Below are 19,986 nucleotides of genomic sequence, written 5' to 3'. Positions count from 1 at the left end.
TCAACGCCAAATGTGGACGCCATTGTTTAATCCTAACCTTCCCCATGTGTTCGCCTAACTATAAATGGGTAATGCGCCACAGGTCCTTTGGTCTTCTTTTTTCTTTTTTTTTTTTAAGATTTTATTTATTTATTCGACAGAGTTAGAGACAGCCAGCGAGAGAGGGAACACAAGCTGGGGGAGTGGGAGAGGAAGAAGCAGGCTCATAGTAGAGGAGCCCGATGTGGGGCTCGATCCCATAACGCCGAGATCACGCCCTGAACCGAAGGCAGACGCTTAACCGCTATGCCACCCAGGCGCCCCGGTCCTTTGGTCTTCTTAGTGCAGGCCCTTGAGTGGGAGTTCTCAAAAATATTATAAGAGCAAAATGAAAAGCTCTCCAGCTCTAAAGCACTTGGAATATTTTTTCTAATGTCACTGATTGGTTAAAAAAAATTAATTAAAATGTGCTGAGGTAGGGCTTTATTGCTTGCCTCATAGATGTAACAATTGTGGTAACTGTGTGGAACCTTTCTAGTGAAAATAAAATCATGTGAGGAGAAATAATTAGCACATATTTAAAGTAGAATTTATATAGAATGTATTTTGTTTTATTTTTTTAAAAAGATTTTATTTATTTATTTGACAGAGACAGCCAGTGAGAGATGGAACACAGGCAGGGGGAGTGGGAGAGGAAGAAGCAGGCTCCCAGTGGAGGAGCCCTATGCGGGGCTTGATCCCAGGACTCCCCGACCACGCCCTGATCTGAAGGCAGACGCCTAACGCCTGAGTCACCCAGGCGTTCCTGTATTTTGTTTTAGACTGAACTATGCATAGCTCCTTATTGGAAAAATATCAAAGAATAATAAATATTAATGATATCCTTTATACACATACACAGCTGCGGGGATGGAGGTATAGACCTCTGTCAACAGATCGAAGAATTTGTTAGTAGGGTGGTGATTAAAGTTAAGAATGAAGTGTTGGATTAAAAAAAATCGGTAAAATTATAGACCAAGATCCAGGTACATCCTGGTTATTACTTCTCTGTGCTATGAAACCTGACAAGTTGGGGAGACCAGTCCCCAAACTATTGGGGATGAAATAATCATTTTCTTAAAGAAGCTTACCTTACCATGATGCATGTAGGGAATTCCTGACTTATCATTTACTATGTAGTACCTGCAATGTTTTTGAGACCACGTGGCCGTCTGAAATATCTCATGGCATGGTACTATCTGTCACAATTAATAAAGTTTACATTCAGTGTTGCTACAGCCATACATATTGACATCGTAATTACAGTGAGATTGAAAAAAATCCTCATATAAAGTCAATATTTATGTAATTAGGTCAATACATGTATATAATTCAGAAGGTAAGCTCTACTGCGTCCAGGGATGAGAACATTAAAACAAAGCACAACTCTACTGATCTGACATATTGATTTTTACAGTCTGAGCTCTTACATTATTATTCATTGTTTGGGTACCTGTTTTGCCCTTCTGTGTCATTAGGCAAGATGAATAAACTAGTGATTTTTTTTTTTTTTTTAAATAGGGACCAGAGTGTGAATATTTTAGTCATGGTTTTATACTTCTTGTTATAGCCAGAGCTTAACAAGGAGCTATAAGGACGTTAGGCAATTAAAAAGAGCTTTTTTTCCCCAAGATAACTGTATAAATTTGAACTTGAAGGGATTTACTTTTCTTTTTTAAAGCACTGTGAAGAGATGTCTGTGTTGGATTCATGAGTAACTTTTTCTTATGCCTTTTTGAGCTTCATTCATTCATAAGCCAGGCACTGGTCTGGGTTCAGGGGTATCAAAATGCGTTAAAAAAAAAAAAAAGTAAGTAGAAATTGTTAAATCTTATGTCTGTAAGTCAGGCAATGCTGGTAGGGATATCCCACTTTCAATCAGATGTCATTTTCACATCTGAGGTAGAGATGTTATTAATAAGTGAATAGTTCTAAGGATGATGGACCCTAGAGATGAAACTTACATGACAACAGTTAAAGATTCCTTCAAGAGCCTTGCAGTGAAGGCTGCAGTTTCGGATCAAATCACAATGTGGTCTTGACATCTGTTAAGAAATCTGAGCATGCTAAGAAGGCTAGCCCCACAATTATTTGATACAAAGATGCTGTTCTTAAAGGAACTTAATTAACTAAACTTGTTCATTATGCCAAAACTAAACCAAAGACCCATAAAAGAAAAAAAATTAGTTTGGGAATTTATTACAGTAATAGATTAAATAAAAAAGTAATCTTCGAATAATCTTTTTAAGTATCATAGCAATACACAAGATGCCAATAAATTCATATTTCTGTATTTGGTGAGGGAAGACAGTCCTGTAATTATAAAAATAAATGTACTATTAAAATTTGGGTATATGCCTGATGGTTGGTCCTATGAAGTATGTAAAAGGGATGGATGTAACTTGGTCAGAAAGGACTCCACGAAAGAAGTGTCATGTGATAATTAATTTGGCAATATCTACAGAACACGTGCTATGGTGTCAGTATTGTTCCATACACTTCACAAATATTAACTTGTTTAATTTTCATGGCAATCCCGTGTAGTCAGCACTGTTACTGTGCCTGATTTTATAGCTGAGGAATCTGAGGCACTGGAAGGTTAAGTAATGTGTGAGCAGGGGAAGCAGACATCAAATCCAGAAGTCCAGACCCAGCCTGTGTTCTGATCACTTGCTGTGCTCATTTCAAGCACTTTGCTGGGCACCAAGAAAACATTTCACACAGATTGGGAACAGAGGTTAATTATATTGTCAGAATGTGTGTGTTTGTGTGTGTGTTTGTTCTTTGATCTGGGATGGCTGATTGTATGATACTTTTGTGTATTAAGCAACTGTAAGTACTCAGAATTCATGTGGCAAGTGAACTGTGTTGAATCAAAATGACTTGAATCTGGGAGGATTGTAGCTTTTTTTTTTTTTTTAAGATCTATTTATCTTAGAGACAGTAAGAGTAGGCGCACGCACATGCAGGGAGGGGAGGGAAAGAGGGAGAGGGAANATGCAGGGAGGGGAGGGGCAGAGGGAGAGGGAAAGGCAGAATCTCAAGCAGACTCTTTTGAGTGCAGAGCCCTGATCCAAGGCCCCTGAGACCACGATCTGAGCTGAAATCAAGAGTCAGCCACCTAACCGACATAGCCACCCAGGCGCCCCATGTAGCTGCTTTTTTATCATGCATATGCCCGCCTTTTCCTTGTGACAGGGGAATGTGGGTATTTTTTCCTTTCTCTCCACTTCATCTATCCATATATTTAAAAAAAATTCTCTTCGCTTCACTGAACAATGAAGATGATATTTAAAGATCATTTATTCTCTATTTTTAATAAGGAAAACTACATGGGCAAGAATTAATTCTTAATTTGGTCACTCATTTACAAAATTTACCCCCTGCTACCTCTCTGTCAGGCACCCTGCTGGAGACTGAATATATACTCTGCATTTACAGGCTTTTTCTTTGTACTTTAAGTCTTAAACAAAAAGCAATGATGGCTGTATAGAGGAGATTTAAATGTTGGGAGTGACCTATCCGTCATTATTTGAATTCAACAAAGTCAAAATAATTTATCTCTACAAATGGTCGAAAAGTGTCTATTACAAAGTATGCTTTTTAATAAATATCATTGAATGAATAAATTGAAGGACTGATTCTCACACAGTAGAATGAATTAGGTAGAATTATTTTCTCTCATCTACAGATTAGGGGCTGACGTAGTAGTCTCCTCGAGGTAATGTGGTTGTAGCTAAATCCCAGGTGTGTCCCAGTCACACGTGGTTCTCTTTGATCCTCGCGCCATGCTCTCTGCTGCTACACAAATAAAGCATTGAACTTGCAGTCAAACACTGGCTCTGCCACAGTCTGGCTGGATAACTTTAGACACGACTTCGGTTTTACGGAATTTTGAAATGACAGCATTTTCAGTGAGAAAGGAGGGTTAGTCAAAAATACCATACTGACTCATTGATTAAGTATTTGGAAAATAAGATAGATATTTATCCCGCAGCATTCTCTGAAGTGTCTATAAGACCAAAGACTGAAGTATAAATAATGAGGAAGCAGACAAATCATACAGGTTGTTTTTTGAAATTTATGTGTAGGTGGGGGAAAGCATATAGATTTTTAGGCAGACTCTATAAAATAAAAGAGTAGTAGCTTTGCCATCTTAAAAAAAAGAATCTCTGTGCAACATGAAAAAGTAAAGCACGGGGACAAACAGTGAAGTGGAGAAACTCCTGCAGTAGGTACCGCAGCAATGTCTTTATACGGAAAGAGTTCTTAGAATCCATAAAAAAACAACAAAAATCCCAGTAGAAAAATGGTGAAAGGAAGTAAATGGATATTTACAAGATAAAAGGTTAATTTCTAAGAAAAAATTGAAAAGCCTTCTTTCCTGGAAAGAAAATCAGTATCATTTTACACATGATAAGATGTCAATTATCTAATGTCCAATGACAAAGGCAAGGCAGAGAAGAGATAATATTTTGTCAAGGATACAACCCCCTTTTTAGGGCATTTGCCAAAATAGAGAAAAATGTTTTAAATATATGTTACCTCAACCCATAATGCCACCTTTATGAGGTAATTTTATGGGCATCATTAAGAAAATATACACATATTTATTCACAAAATATTAATCTGTACAATATGAATAAAAATGTTACTAGTAAATTGGGTAAGAAAACTAAGTGCACACATTATTACAAATGATTCAAAGAGTAGATATTGGTACAGAAAAAAGTTTGATATGACTTTATATATATACTTTCATGATCTCTAGGGGTATTTAAATCTGCTGGACTATAGCTGCTTTTCTTTGTGGGTAGGGTAACCCTCATTAACTTCTGTGTTCACCTAGTAGGCACTTGGTAATAATTAGGTGAATGAATAAATTGATAATTTAAATGAGTTCAGAAAATTATAAAATTATAAAAAATGTTTCTCTGATTCAGTTTTTCTTCCCCCCATCTTTAATGAGATGTAAATGACACACAATATTGTGCAAGTTTAAAGTATACAACACACCGATTTGGAATACTGAAATATTGCAAATGGTTACCACCATAGTTCTAGCTAACATCTTCATCATGCCGCATAATTACCATTTCTTTTTTGTGGTGAGAATACTTTAGATCCGATCTCTCAGCGACTTTCAAGTATATAACGCAGTGTTCCAACGCTAACCACCATGCTGTATGCTAGATCACCGGAACTGATTTATCTTACACCTGCAGGATTGCATCCTTCGACCAACAACCCGATTTCCCTCACCACCGCCCACCCCCAGTCTCTGGTAACCTCCACTCTACTGTTTCTGTGTTTAGTCTTTTTTATGTTTCACATATGAATGATATGATACAGTATTTGTCTTTCTATGAGTTATTTAACTTAGCATAATGTCCTCATTTGTCTTAAATGGCATAATTTCCCTCTTTCTCATGGCTGAATATTCCATTGAGTGTACATATACCACATATTTTCCCATTAATGGATTCTTAGGCTGTTTCCTTATCTTGGCGTTTGTGAATAATGAGGCAATGAACATGAGAGTAAAGATATTTCTTTGAGATCCTGTTTTAATTTCCTTTGGTTGTATGCCCAAAAGTGGGATTGCTGCATCATATGTAGTCCTATGTTTAATATTTTAAGGAATTCTGTATTGTTTTCCATTGTGTGCAAACCAATTTCCATCCCTATTAACAGTGCACAGATTTCCCCTTTTCTCCACATCCTCACCAATATTTGTTGTCTTTTTGATAGTAGGCATACTAATGGGTGTGGGGTGATATCTCATAGTGGTTTTGATTTGCATTTCCTTAATTTCTCTTTCTGCTGTTTCATAATTAGTGTATAGAAATGCAATGGATTTCTGCACATTGAGTTTGTATCCGGCAACCTTGCTGAATATACTTACTATTCTGGGTTTTTTTTTTTTTTTTTTTGGTAGTCTTTAGGGATTTCTATATATAGTATCATGTGAAATGCAAATAATGAAAGTCTTAGTTCTTTCTTACCAATATGGATGTTTTTTCTTTCTTTTAAAAATATTTTTAATTTTTTTGTAGATTTTATTTATTTGTTAGAGCAAGAGAGAGAGGGAGCACAGGCAGGGGAGAGGGGCAAAGGGAGAAGGGGAAGCTGCTCCCTTCCCAGCAGGGAGGGACATGGGGCTCGATCTCAGGTCCTTGGGATCACGACCTGAGCCAAAGGTAGACGATTAACTGACTGAGCCACCCAAGCACCCCATTCAATCTTCTCTTTTTATTGCCGTGGCTAAAACTTCCAGTACTATGTTCAATAATAGTGGTGAGAGTGAACATCCCTGTCTTACTCCTGACCATAGTGAAAACACTCTGTTTTTCCCCATTATGATGTTATGGGTGGGTTTTTCATGTAAAGCCTTGATTATGTTGAGGTCTGTTCCCTCTAAACCTACTTTGTTGGGGGTTTTTAATATGAATGGGTGTTGTACTTTGTTAAATGCTTTTTCTGCTTCAGTTGAAATGATCATGCAGTTTTTATCCTCTTACTGATGTGATGTATCCCATTGATTTGTGAATAACGAATCACCCTTGTATCCCAGGAAAAAATCCCACTAGATCATGGTGAATGATTTATTCAATTTATTGTTGGATTCTGTTTGCTAATATGTTTCAAGGATTTTTGTATCTATGTTCATCAGAGATGATAGCTTGTAGTTATCTTTTTTTGTGGTGTCTTTTTCTGGTTTTGGTATCAGGATAAGCCTCATAGACTGAATTGGGAAGATTTCCTTCCTCTTCTATTTTTTGGAAAAGTTTGAGATTAAAAAGTATTAACTCTTTTAAATGTTTGATAGAATTCACTTGTAAAGGCTTCTGGTCCTGGACTTTTGTTTTTTGGGGAGTTTTTTGATTACTGATTCAATTTCATCGCTGGTAATCAGCGTTCAAATTTTCTATTTTATTCTGATTCAGTTTTGGAAGGTTATACAGTTTTAAGGATTTATCTATTTCTTTAAGGTTGTCCAGTTTGTTGGCGTATCATTTTTCATAATATTCTCTTATCTTTTGTATTTCTGTGATGTTAGTTGTTATTTCTCCTCTTTCATTTTTGATTTTGCTTGAGTCCCCTCTCTCTCTCTTTTGATGAGTGTGGCTAGACATTCATCAATTTCCTTGATCTTTTCAAAGAACCAGCTCCTGGTTTCATTGATCTTTTCTTTTCTTTTTCTTTTTTCTTTTCTTTCCTTTTCTTTTCTTTTCTTTTCATTTCTTTATCATTTATTTCCACTCTAATCTTTATTGTTCTCTTCCTTCTGCTAGATTTGGGTTTCATTTGTTCTTCTTTTTCTAGCTCTTTCTAGCTGTAAGGTTAGATTGTTTATTTTAGACTTCTCTTGCTGCTTGAGGTAGGTCTGTATTGCTATAAACTTCCCTCTTAGAAGAGCTTTGTTGCATCCCAAAGTTTTTGGATGGTTGTGTTTTCATTTGTCTCTAGGTATCCTTTAATTTTCTCTTTGATATCTTGGTTGAGACATTCATTGTTTAGTCACATGCTATTTAACCTCCATGTATTTGTGGTCTTTCAAGATTTTTTTCTTGTTGATTTCTAGTTTCATTGTGTTGTGTCCAGAAAAGATGCATGGTACAGCTTTGATCTTTTTGAGTTTGTTGAGACTTATTTTGTGACCTAATATGTAATGTATTCTAGACAATGATCTGTATGCTCTTGAAAAGATGTGTATTCTATCTTAGGATGGAATGTTCTGAATATATCAGGGGTGCCTGGGTGGCTTAGTTTGTTGAGAGTCTGCCTTTGGCTTAGGTCATAATCTCAGGGTACTCCCATGTTGGGTGCATAAATATTTACAATTTTTATATCTTCTTTTTGGATTGTCCTCTTAACGATTATATAGTGTCCTTCTTTTTCTCTTGTTACAGTCTTTGTTTTAACATTGATTTTGTCTGATGTAAGTATTGCTACCTCAATTTTCTTTTCACATCTGTTTGCATAACAAATGTTTCTCCATCTCCTTACTTTCAATAGGCATGTGTTTGTAGGCAGCACATAAATGGGTCTTGTATTTCTATGCATCCGTCACCTTATGCCTTTTTTTTCCCTCCCCCTTAGGGAGAGGGGTGGGGAGGGGCGGAGGGAGAGAAAGAATCTTAAGCAGGTTCCATGCCCAGCACAGAGCCCCATTGTGGGACACAGGCTCACAACCCTGAGATCATGACCAGAGCTGAAATCAAGAGTCGGACACTTAACTGACTTGACTGAGCCACCCAGGTGCTCCTATGTCTTTTGATTGGAGCATTTAGTCCATTATTCAACATTATATATTGCCTTTTTGTTATTTTTTGTGTGTTTGTTTTTGCGGATCTTCTCTTTTCCTTTCTTCCCTTGCTGTCTTCTCTCACCATAAGCTGGCTTTCTTTAGTGATCTACTTGGATTCCTTTCTTTTTATCTTTTGTGTATCTATTACTGGTTTTTGATATGTGGTTACCATTTGATTTGTATATAACATCTGCGTACAGCAGCCTAAAGTTGATGGTTAAGTTAAAATCCATTCTTTACTCCCCTCCTCCCCATGTTTTAGGTATATGGTGTCATACTTCTTTTTATTTTGTGAGTTTCTTGACTGATTTTTACAGATATATTTATTTTTATTGATTCTGTACTTCTTACTTTTCTTACTCTTACTTTGGTCTTTCTTTTCCACTCAAAGTATCCCCCTTAACGTATTTCATAGGGCTGGTTTAATAGTCATGAATTCTTTTAACTTTTGTCTGGGAAATGCTTTATCTCTCCTTCTACTCTGATAGTTTTCCTGGATAGAGTATTCTTGGATGTAGATTTTTTTCCTTTTTGGAACTTTGAATATATCATATATGCCACTCTCTTCTGACCTGCAAAGTTTCTGTTTAAAAAACTGCTGATAACCTTATGGGTTTTCCTTTGTATGTAAATGTTTTCTTTTGCTACTTTTTAAATTCTTTATCACTGCTTTTTGCCATTTTAATTTCTATATTTCTTGCTGTGGACCTCCTTGGGTTGATTTTTGTTGGGAGATCTTCGTGCCTTCTGGATCTGAATTTGTTTCCTTCTCCCAAATCAGGAAGTTTCCAGCTATTCTTCAAATATATTTTCTGCCCCCCCCCTTTTCTCTCTCTTTTTCTGGGATCCCTATAATGTGAATGTTATTATGCTTGATGGAGCAACTGAGTTCCCTAAGTCTCTTCTCATTTTGCATAATTTTTTTCTTTCACTTGCTCTTCTAATTTACTTTCCATTACTCTGTCCTCCAGGTTGCTGATCTGTTCTGTTTCTTCTAGCCTGCTATTTATTCCATCTAGTGTATTTTTAACTTCAAATATTGTGTCCTTCATCTCTGATTATTTTTTATCTTTGTGTTAAAGGTTTTGCTGATGTCTTCTACTCTTCTCCTCAAGTCCAGTGAGTATTTTTATGGTCACTACTTTATATTCCCTATCAAGCATTTTATTTCTGTTTCACTTAGGTCTCTTGCTGTGATTTTGTTTTCTTATTCTTTCATTTGGGACATATTCCTCTGTCCTTATTTTGTATAACTGTGCCTATTTCCGTGTGTTAAGAAAGTCCATTATGTCTCTTGCTCTTGAAAGTAGTGGGCAGGGCATGCACTTTAAACAAGGTGCTGCTGGTTTCTTCCACAGGGGGAGTCCTAGTTGCCACTGAGACTGGAGCTGACTAGGGTGCATGGGTGGAGTGCACATGTCCTCAGTGGGAGGCGACCAACTGCTGCCACCCAGACTGAGGTCCTGTAAAACACGCAGTTGGGAGACTCGTGTTAGCAAGGTTCGCATAGGTCTTCTTGGGGAGGGGACCTACACCATTTTGACTGAGGCAGGCCCTGCTAGAGGGGGCAGGGCATGATGTAAGTAAGTTAGTTATGAATTCTGGTGCTGTGCTGGTTTCTTCAGGTGACCATGTGTTTATCCTGGGGGCAAGAGAGGGATATGGTGGCTGCCAGCTCCTTTGCTCCTGGAGAAGTCCTTCAGGGATCTCTGAGATTAGTAAATAACTCTCTTTCCTGTATGCTCCAGGTGATTTTCAAAGTGCTGCTTCTATGCTGTATCTCTGTTTGTAGTGCTGTCTCTTTAAGGGCATGGACTGTGCTTCTTATCACCTTCTGGGCTCTCCCAGAGCTGAGCCTGCTGATTTTTATAGTTCCAGGCATTAAAGTCCCACTGGTTGTAAGAACTCACAAATTCAGCCCCTGAATTTTTAAAGCCAAATGCTATTGTCTTTGCCATGCAGGCTTCTTGGTGTGATAGTGTGCTTCTCACCTCTCTCCATGTGGCTCCCTCACACCTGTGGTCAGACCTATGGTGTTTAACTCCCCACCCCTTCTCCACCCTTCCTATTCTCTTCAATGTGGTGTCTTATCAACATTTAGTTGTGGAGTTTGTTCTGACAGTCTTTGGGTCATTTTCTAGTTATTTATACTGATGTGAGTGTTATTTATACTGATGTGAGTGTTATTTAGTTGTATCTATGGGACAAGGTGAACTTAGGGTCCTCATACTCTGCTGTCTTACAGAGAAGTCCCCAAAGAGAAAATTTTTAAAGTATCCAAGGAAAAGACAGATTGCCCCTAACAGAAAAAAAAGAATATTAGATTAATTTTCAAGAGCAATAATAGATAATAAAATATGAAATGTTCATTCTAAACATGAAGGAATGCAGAATTCTATACAGAGTTAAACTGTGTGGAAGAAATAAAGCTTTTTAAACAAAGGGTAAGTGTTTTTAACACCCCCCAACAATTCTAAATGCATTATGAAGGAGTATGTGTAAAAAATCCAAGAAATTGAGCCAAATAAAGGAGTGGGATGACATTACAGTAGTGACCAAAGCAACTGGCAACCATCTAGATTACTGTATAGAAGTGTGTTGGTTGAAAAAACAATAGAATGACTAATTGAGGGGGATAAGAACAGGGTATGATTGAAATACGTACAAATGTTAAAACATTCTAAAGTATTTGTATATTTGGGAAGAAGTGAGAGATATTAATTAACTTTAGGTTCTGTCAGGACAGTGATATATTTAAATGAATAAGAAATTAAAAACTTAGCAAATACTTAATATGGAATATATATATTCCTAATCTACTGAGGAAAAAAGGATTAATAAAATCCAATAGAAGTCAGGAAAGAACAAACACATAAACAAAAATGCCTGGCAAGTAAAAAACACAAAATCAGATGTTAGAACCATATGCAAATAATTTAGTAATCTCTAAGTGAAACGAACTAAATCAAATTAGGGAATAGAAACTCAGTTCGGATTTTAAAAAAGATATCTAGCAGCACACTAAAATAAAATGATACAGCAAGGGTGAGAGTAAATGCTTGCAAAAATATACTCCAAGAAAATAATAACCAAAAGAAAGAAAGTTGATGTCATTATATTAATAAAAAAGAAAATGGATTTTAGTCATTTAAAAGGAGAAGTTCATTACATAATGACAAGAAAAATAATTCGACACAATTCTGAGCCTAAGTAACCTTTAATATCCTTTAAATAAAGAAATATCAACGAAGGAAAATACTTGGATAAAAATAACAAATGGACACCTCCAAGTCAGTGGGGGATTTTAACCCCACTGTCTCAGTAATTGATGGCTCAAGCAGATGAAAATCAGTGAAGATATATATGGATGACTTGGTAACCAGAGTTTCTGGGAGAACTCCATTGCCTTCTTACCATGGTTCTAGTAACACTCCTCACACATCTTTGCTCTACTTTACCAGTTCCCTCACATGGAAAGAGAACACATTGCTCTGGCTAGAAGGTTGGGAAGGAAAAACCAGAATGTTGACCTTTTAGACTTTTCTAACTCTTTTAGATTTGCTTGTCCATGTGAGAGTGCATTCCTCCCTGCTCTTCTCTATGACATGAACTGAGGTCAACTGGTTTTGGACGAAAGACCTATAGTTGTCTAGCTACACTTCTGACTTAATGGTAATTCCTGGACAAAGTATTAGATATCATATACAAGCACATTTTCTAGGTTAGTTTTTAACTGTAAAATAGCTGGTATTTTTTATCTGTCTGACACATGTGCTTATGTTTTAATTGGTTCTAACCTCAGAAGAAGAAGAAAGGAGGGTTACTTATTGCATCAGTTCCAAACACAGACTTTCACAAGCTTGACTTAATCAATGAATATGACCAGGGAGATGGATTTAACTGGTAACAGCATGAAGTTAATGACTAATGAATAAACACTCTTTTAAAGCATACATAAGACATTTACAAAAGAGATCACATATCAGGCTACAAAACAATATCAATAAGAATTTTAACAAAATAGGAGTTCTCTGACTACTAAACAGTAAAAGTAAAGCCTATAGCAAACCTAATTTAAGGAGATAAAACAAAACAGATGTATAGTAAACAGAGATATATCAATATCTCTTTCACCATGTTCTGAAATCTCATCATGATGTCCCTTGGTGTAGGACAATTAGATCTATTGTGCTGGGAACTAGTGGCCCCTGCTATCTAGAAACTCATGTCCATCTGGGGAAATGTTCTTGAATTCTTTCATTGTTGAATGTCCTCCATTTTCTTTGTTGTGTCTGGAAGTCGCATTATTTGAGTGTTGGATTTCTAGAAGGTGTCCTCTTGAATTCCTCTTCTAGTTTCCATCATTTTACTCTGCTTTCTGGAAAATGTCCTAAACCTTATTTTTCAGGGTTTTTTTGTTGATCTTTTCTTTTTTGCATTCAGATTCAGGTTTATTAAAGTCGATTTTTTTTTTCCCTCAAAATATAACTTTTTTTTTTTTTTTTGGTCAGGCCTTGTTGAGATGCTAATTACAGTATTTTTTTTTCCCCCAAAATTTTCTTCTCTCTGAAGAATGTTGTTTAGCTGTTTTCTTCTGCTTATGGATATAACTTTTTTTCATGTTACATATTTATTTTAGATAAGTGGTAATCTCTGATTCATAGTAATGTGCTAATATTTAAGAGTAGGGAGTGAAAATTGATTTAGAACAGTTTGTGAGTGGGGATCTGTCATAATTAGACAAGTGTGGTCTTGTCTACATGCCTGTTGGGAAACCTGCAGATGTCAAAAGGATAGGGTTGATCAGGCTGGAAAAACAAATACCTCTAAAATATTGGTAGCAATGTTCATTACCAATCCAGGTAATTCTCTCCATTATAATTTAATACCTTAACTCCATATTAACACATGCTTCCATGATCACCAGAGCATGGGGAGTCATGGGTGGAGAAACAAACTGGCAATTAAAAGTGTCTATCTGGAAGGGACACATGTCACTTCTGCTCACTAGTTTATTGGGTGAAGCTAGTCTCATGACAATCCCTAACTTCAAAGGCCAAGGATATGTAATCTTACTATGTGTACAAGGGGAGAAGACCACTCATCCATTTGCTTACTAGCTTCTAACTGCTATTGTTACCATTTCTGTTTGCTCTCCATAAATTTAGGGGGTTTTTTGTTTGCTTGTTTGTTTTGGTTTTTATGTTTTTGTTGTTGTTTTTTTTTTTAATATAAAAATGAGTCCTTATACTGTATTTTAGTGGGGTGACAGGAAGGGAATAAAATGAGATGTGTTCTGATCAGTCTGTCATCTTGAAGGCAACATTTCCAGTATCTGGCCATAGGCAGTCCATCCTGACTTTGGGTAAGCCTGCATCTCTTCAGCCTGTTCTCACTGGTGTAGTTCAGGTCCCTGTCTGTTCTAACTGGTCAGCACTCCTGCTGTAGACGCTAATTATTTTTGATGACCGTCCCTGACATGGTGATTATTTTCATTAAAAATACTGAACAGTGTTTCATTTGCCTGAAAACTTACTAGTAAAACATGGCTGCTCCCTCTTCACTTAATAAATTGTGCAAAACCACCTACTGCCTAACAGAGGAATGACTGAATGCACATTAGAGGACTGGAAGGCAGGTTGTGGTGCCTTTGCGTTGCCTAATCCAGGGTACATTTCCTGTACAATCTTGTAAAGCTCGCTAAATGTGCCAGAAGATGGCCTACCTAGCTATAGAGCTTTGGGGATAATTGGAAAATTGAGGATTGCTATAATTTGGGGCCTTTAAATATTTTCTTTTATTTGGACTTTTTGTTGGACCTATAATGCATTTCTTTCAGACACTGGATGGGGCACTGAATAAATAGATGACATTTTCACTTACTAGTATTTGCTAAAAATTAGCTGCAGCTAGTAAAATGTGAACACTGTAGAGGAGACAACTTTTCTCCCAATGAAATTTGAAAATTAAGTTTAGACGAAATTTCCCTGCTTTACTTCAGTAAGTGAAGACTATTAAGTAGCTAATCCTTAGAGCCTAAAAATTGTCAAAATGTCTAAGAATGTTGTGCAAGAGAGATTATGAAGCTTGCTATATTTATTAAATAGAATGAATTAGTTTGGCCTGCATATCCAATTCATCATGTGTATTATAAGTCAATATACTTAATATTTCAAGCTCTAAATATTTTGTATGTTATTTTTTAAGAAGAAAATCTATTGGCCCAAGGGATTATGAACAGAATATAAGGAAATAACTATTGCCATCATCCTTGAGAAGAAATACCAAAGTTATTCACGAAAATGTCTACAAAACACAGCACACATGAAGGTAAGTGTTTAGGTTGTGGGGGATGGCTAGCTCTCTGCTTGCCCTCATGGTGTTCTCATTTGGAGGTTTGTATTCAGATGGGACTATGTAGCATTTTAAAATACGTTATTTGCTGTACTTTGGGTTGACAAGACATTATGAAAATAACAGGTGCATGTGTAAGGAGGGAACACTCTCATATTGAAAGCAGGAGAATAATGTGGATGTTGAAAATTACAGCATCACCTTCCCTGACCCAGGATGGAAATTCTTCCATTCTTGCATTATATCTCTTGGAATAAATAACATCCATACTCATTCTTTCTCAAACCCACAATTCGCTCTTTCCCCAGTATCTAATTCCATGAGACATATGATAATAAAATGCATAGTTTTCCAACTACTGTAAGTTTTCAGGATTCCTGTCAGCTCCTTCTGTCCCTGTCCCTATCCATTGTTCAATTGTAAACACTATTGTGTTTTTACCCGAGGTATGTATACGTTTTCTTCTTGTCCTAATCACTTAGTTTAGGACTGTTTAAAAGTATGTTTTTGTCACTTTTATTTGGGTTCATGTATAGATTTCATCCATTTAACTTTAAGCCCCTCAAAGTCATGATCATATGTATGTTTTCTATTTTGGGGGCTTATAAGTAGCTCTTCATAGTATCCTGTATTTGATATAAGATTTTTGAATATATGACTTACTGGAAATAAGTTAGATATATAAATAGGCACTTAACTCTTTCCAGTTTTTTAAAAAAGATTTATTTATTTATTTTGGGAAGGGGTTGTGAGGGGCAAAGGAAGAGAGAGTCTTAAGCAGACTCCATGCTGAGCATGGAGCCAATGCAAGGCTTGATCTCATGATCCTGAGATCACGACCTGAGCTGAAACCAAGAGTCAGATATTCAACCAACTGTACTACCCAGGAGCCCCTCTTTTCACTTTATTTAAATTGGAGCTGCACAGACTCCTAGAATTCAGGCTAGAGAGCAATGGAGTGCAGTGGAAAGAAGCTGGGCTCAAGCCCCAGAATTCTTACAAAATTCATAGTCATTGAGATTCAGTTTCTTCATCTGTAACATTTACATGATAATAATGCCCTCTCCCAGGATAGATGTAAAAATTAAATCATAAACATGAAGACATTTTACAATTTTTTTACACAGAAATATGGTTATTGAATACTAGAGGTTGAGGCACGCAAAGTGAGTTGAACAGCAGTTTCCTTGGATAGTAGCCAATTGATCCAGAAATAGGATGCTAGACTCCTGACTCCCAGTCAGGGCCTGGCAAGGGGACTTGCTGCCTTAGAACAAACTGCCCGCACTGTATACCTACGTATACTCTTAAATGTCAAAGTTTAGCAAGGATGATTATTTATGCATAGGATGAGCCCCCCTACGTGGTCAGCACTTGATAAATGTTTTTGAATAAATTTGTGCAAAACCCTGGTCTAAATAAACAGCCACAAACAAAAAAACAGTCCTTCAGTACAACACACCCAACCTCTGCATTTTCCTGTAAAGACAGATGGGTTGTCTTGTTCCCAAGGATTTTTTTGACTTTAAGTTTTAGAGTGATTTTAGATTTATAACAAAATTGAAAAGAAAGTACAGAGATTTCCCATATGTCCTCCCCCCCACGTGCCCACATGCACAGACTCCCTCATTACCAACATCGCTCCCCAGAGTGGTGTTTTCTGTTTGTTTTTTTGTTCCACCAAGGAAAAACATACATCAACACATCATAGTCACCCAAAACTTTTACCTTCGAGTTCATTCTTGGTACCATATATTCTATGGGTTTGGACAAGTATATAATGGTGTATATCTCTCATTATAATATCATACCAAGTAGTTTTTTTGCCCTAAAAATCCTCTTACTCTGCCTATTCATTTCTACCCAACACACTGCTGGCAACCAGTGATCTTTTTAACTGTCTCCATAGTTTCGCTTTTTCTACAATGTCCTATACATGGAATCCCACAGAATGTAGCATTTTCAGATTGACCTCTTTCTCTTAGTATTATACATTAAAAGTTCCTTTGTGACTTTTCATGGCTGAATAACTCATTTCTTTTTAGTGCTGAATAATATTCTACTGTCTGCAAGTACCGCAGTTTACTTACCTATTGAAAGATATCTTGGTTGCTTTCAAGATCTGGCAATTATGAATGAACCTGCTATCAGCAACCCTGTGTAGGTTTATGTATGGGCATAAGTTCTCAACCCTTTTGGGTAAATTCCATGGATCTTATGGGAAATGTAGGTTTAATTTTGCAAGAAACTGCCAAGCTATCTTCCAAAGTAGCTATACCATTATGCACAGCCACCAGCAATGTACAAGATTTCCTGTTGCTTCACCACCTTGCCAATATTTGGTGTTAATGTTCTGGACTTGGGCCTTTCTAATAGGTGTGTGCTGGTATCTCATTGGTTTAATTTGAATTTTCTTGATGATATATGATGTGGGGCATCTTTTTATAGGATTATTTGCTGTTCGTATATCTTCTTTGGTGAGGTATCTGTTAAGATCTTTGGCCCATTTTTAAACCAGGTCCTTAGTTTTCCTACTGTTGAGTTTTAAGTGTTCTTACATAATTTAGATAGTTCTTCATCAGATGTATCTTTTAAAAAATATTTTCTCCCAGTCTGTGGTATGTCTTTTCATTCTTTTGATATTGTCCTTTGCAGAGTAAAAGTTTTGTGTATTTTTAAAATCACAATGCTGTGAATTAGGTCTTCAGAACTTATTCATCTTCTAACTGTAACAGAAGTTCTGAATTTTAATGCACCCCACCCCTATCAGTTATTTCTTCTGTGGATTGTGTCTTTGGTATTGTATTTAAAAGGCATTATTCCCAGAGAATTTTAGGTAAATTTCCTCACCCATTTCCCATGAAATTGCTTCCCGACTTGGAAGAGTGCGTGAGATATTTGTGCAAACAGAAATCTATTATTTTCAAAGGCATTGAGATGTAAAGAAGGAATTTGGGTCCGTAAGTGATGGGTGTTATTCTGAGGAAGGGTCAGTTTCAACACAGAATGAGGTGGGGGGAATATTTCAAAGTGCAAAATCCAGAGAGGATGTGTTCTTGGAGGTGGAACTGGAGGATATTGCACGATAGAACATGAGTAAATGGGGACAAGAAGGAAATGCTTCTTCACGAGCACCTCCAACCAGTTTTACAATATCACACTACCTCTGCATATGGGACCAAGTGTGAGCCATATGGTCCTAACTCCAACAATTAATACGTCATGAGTAGGAATGGTGACAAAAAGCATCTATAAAAAAGATGTTAAGATATACTTCTTATTTTTAAAAAAATCTATTATATATATAGATATAGATATACATAGTATATATAGAGCCTCAAAAATATTGCACACTTCAGTCTTCTAAAATCTCCTTGGATATGTGAAACAAAATTTCAGCAGCTTGTGCAGATAAATCTTCCAGAAGTTATCTAAATATGAGTTAAACCAAATTTATTGTATGAAGACTGTCACTTACAACCAGATGGTACACATTATGCACATGATAAAGGTCTCTCATAACATTCTCACTAATATTAGCTTGTTTATGGAATACTAAAGCTGTGAGACCAACTGACAAGATCAAGATCTGGGATGCTGCTATTCCATTCTCAACTCATCCTGTGCATAAATAGAGCAGAGTAGTGGGTGCTAGGTAGGATCTCAAAAATCAGTACAGCAGGCGGATTCAATTAAGGACAAAATGAATTGCATTCTCAACACCAAATTTATCCCCCAAACTAAATCTATACTTCATTAAATTATAATCTTGAGACAGTGTCTGTCTTTCTAATATGGTTTCTCAATCTTGTTTGTGTAACTTACGGCTAATTTAAATGGAAAACTTTTTTTTTTCATATCTGCAGTTTAGAAAACTGATTTTATTTGTAATGTTAATTAAGTAAATCTAACTGCACAACTATATACAAACTCTTTATGATGCAAAACTAAAACAATCTTACAAATTAAACAATGGTGAAATTAACGACATTAAAATTATCATTAAAATAATGTGATGGATGCCTCCCAATTCTAAACTCCCACTATACTATGAATACTTATAGGTGGTTGTGATGTTAATTTTATGTATCAACTTGACCAGGCCACAGGGTGCCCAGATGTTTATCAAATGTTATTTTTGGTGTTTCTGTGTAGGTTTTTTCAGATAAGATTAACATTTAAATAGATAGATTAAAGCAGATTGTTTGCTATTATGTGGGGGGCCTCATCCCATCAGTTGAAGGCCCAACTAGAACAAAAAGGCAGATCCTCTCCCAAGTAAGAGAGCATTCTTCCTGTCAGACTGCTGTTGAACTGGGGCATTGGCTTTTTCTTGACTTTGGATTCCAAGTTAAACATGAGCTCTTCCTGATTCTTGAGCCTGCCAGCCTTTGGACTGTAACTGTACCTTTGGCTCTTCTGGGTCTCTAGCTTATCAACACACCCTGAAGATTTGGGGACTTACGTGAGTCAAGCGCTTATAATAACAAAGAAAAATAACAATATGTACATATCTACAGCCTATTGATTTTTGTTGGTCTGGAGAACCCAAAATAATACAGATTTCTTATAAAGAGTGGTTTTAGAGGAACAGAATTTTAATGAGTTTTCTGAATTGATTCTGACGTTTCTAGAATTATCTAATCTGATTAGATTTAAAGATGCTAAAGACTGTTTCCAGTGGTAAAGAGAGGAGCAGCAGTTCATGGTCTTGCAATAGAGATATCTAAAACATTTCCATTGGATACTCCTAACTATAAGCAGCAAGGATCTGGGTGACTGTGTATAGGATACTTTTGAACATTTTCTCAAACTAATAAATAGAATGAGATTGGTTGGTTGTCCTAGTGTTGCTGGACAAAGTGGGGAAAGAAAAGGATGAGCTCAGGGATTTGAATTCTACTTCAAGTGCTACATAAATGACCTGAAAGTTTCTTCCTGAGCCTGGAGGAGATTATTATCTCCCGTAGCTGCAGGGCTAAGTTTAAGTTAGAAATGTCTGACAGGCCTTGGTTTTAATATAGAGAAAGGGATTCAAAGGCTTAGGGAGACTGGAGTGTTAGAGTGCATTTGTCATTTGAGACTTATTTATCTAACCTGAGATGGTCGAGAAGACACACTTTTGCCAGGACTGTGAGAAATAAATTTGTGAGGGGAGCCCCAGCATCCTCAAAAAGATCTATGATTGCTTTTCTCTGTAGGCCAGTCCTTACAGTGGGAGCTGAGATCATTGAACTAGGAAATGTGATAGGAGTAATTAGATTCTGGGGTGGAAAGGGCCAAGTGGTGGCACTCACCACTAA

General features: G+C 36.6%; 1 protein-coding gene across 1 annotated transcript in view; it reads right to left on the bottom strand.

Annotated features, from left to right (window-relative positions):
* GPC5 (glypican 5) overlaps positions 1–19,986 on the bottom strand; it is a 1,313,037-nt gene that overhangs the window by 392 nt on the left and 1,292,659 nt on the right. The gene's annotated exons all lie outside the window — the stretch shown is intronic.

The sequence above is a fragment of the Ailuropoda melanoleuca genome, chromosome 7 (genome assembly GCF_002007445.2).
Source record: "Ailuropoda melanoleuca isolate Jingjing chromosome 7, ASM200744v2, whole genome shotgun sequence".
In the NCBI taxonomy this organism is placed as follows: domain Eukaryota; kingdom Metazoa; phylum Chordata; class Mammalia; order Carnivora; family Ursidae; genus Ailuropoda; species Ailuropoda melanoleuca.
This window is presented reverse-complemented; position numbering and strand designations above follow the sequence as displayed.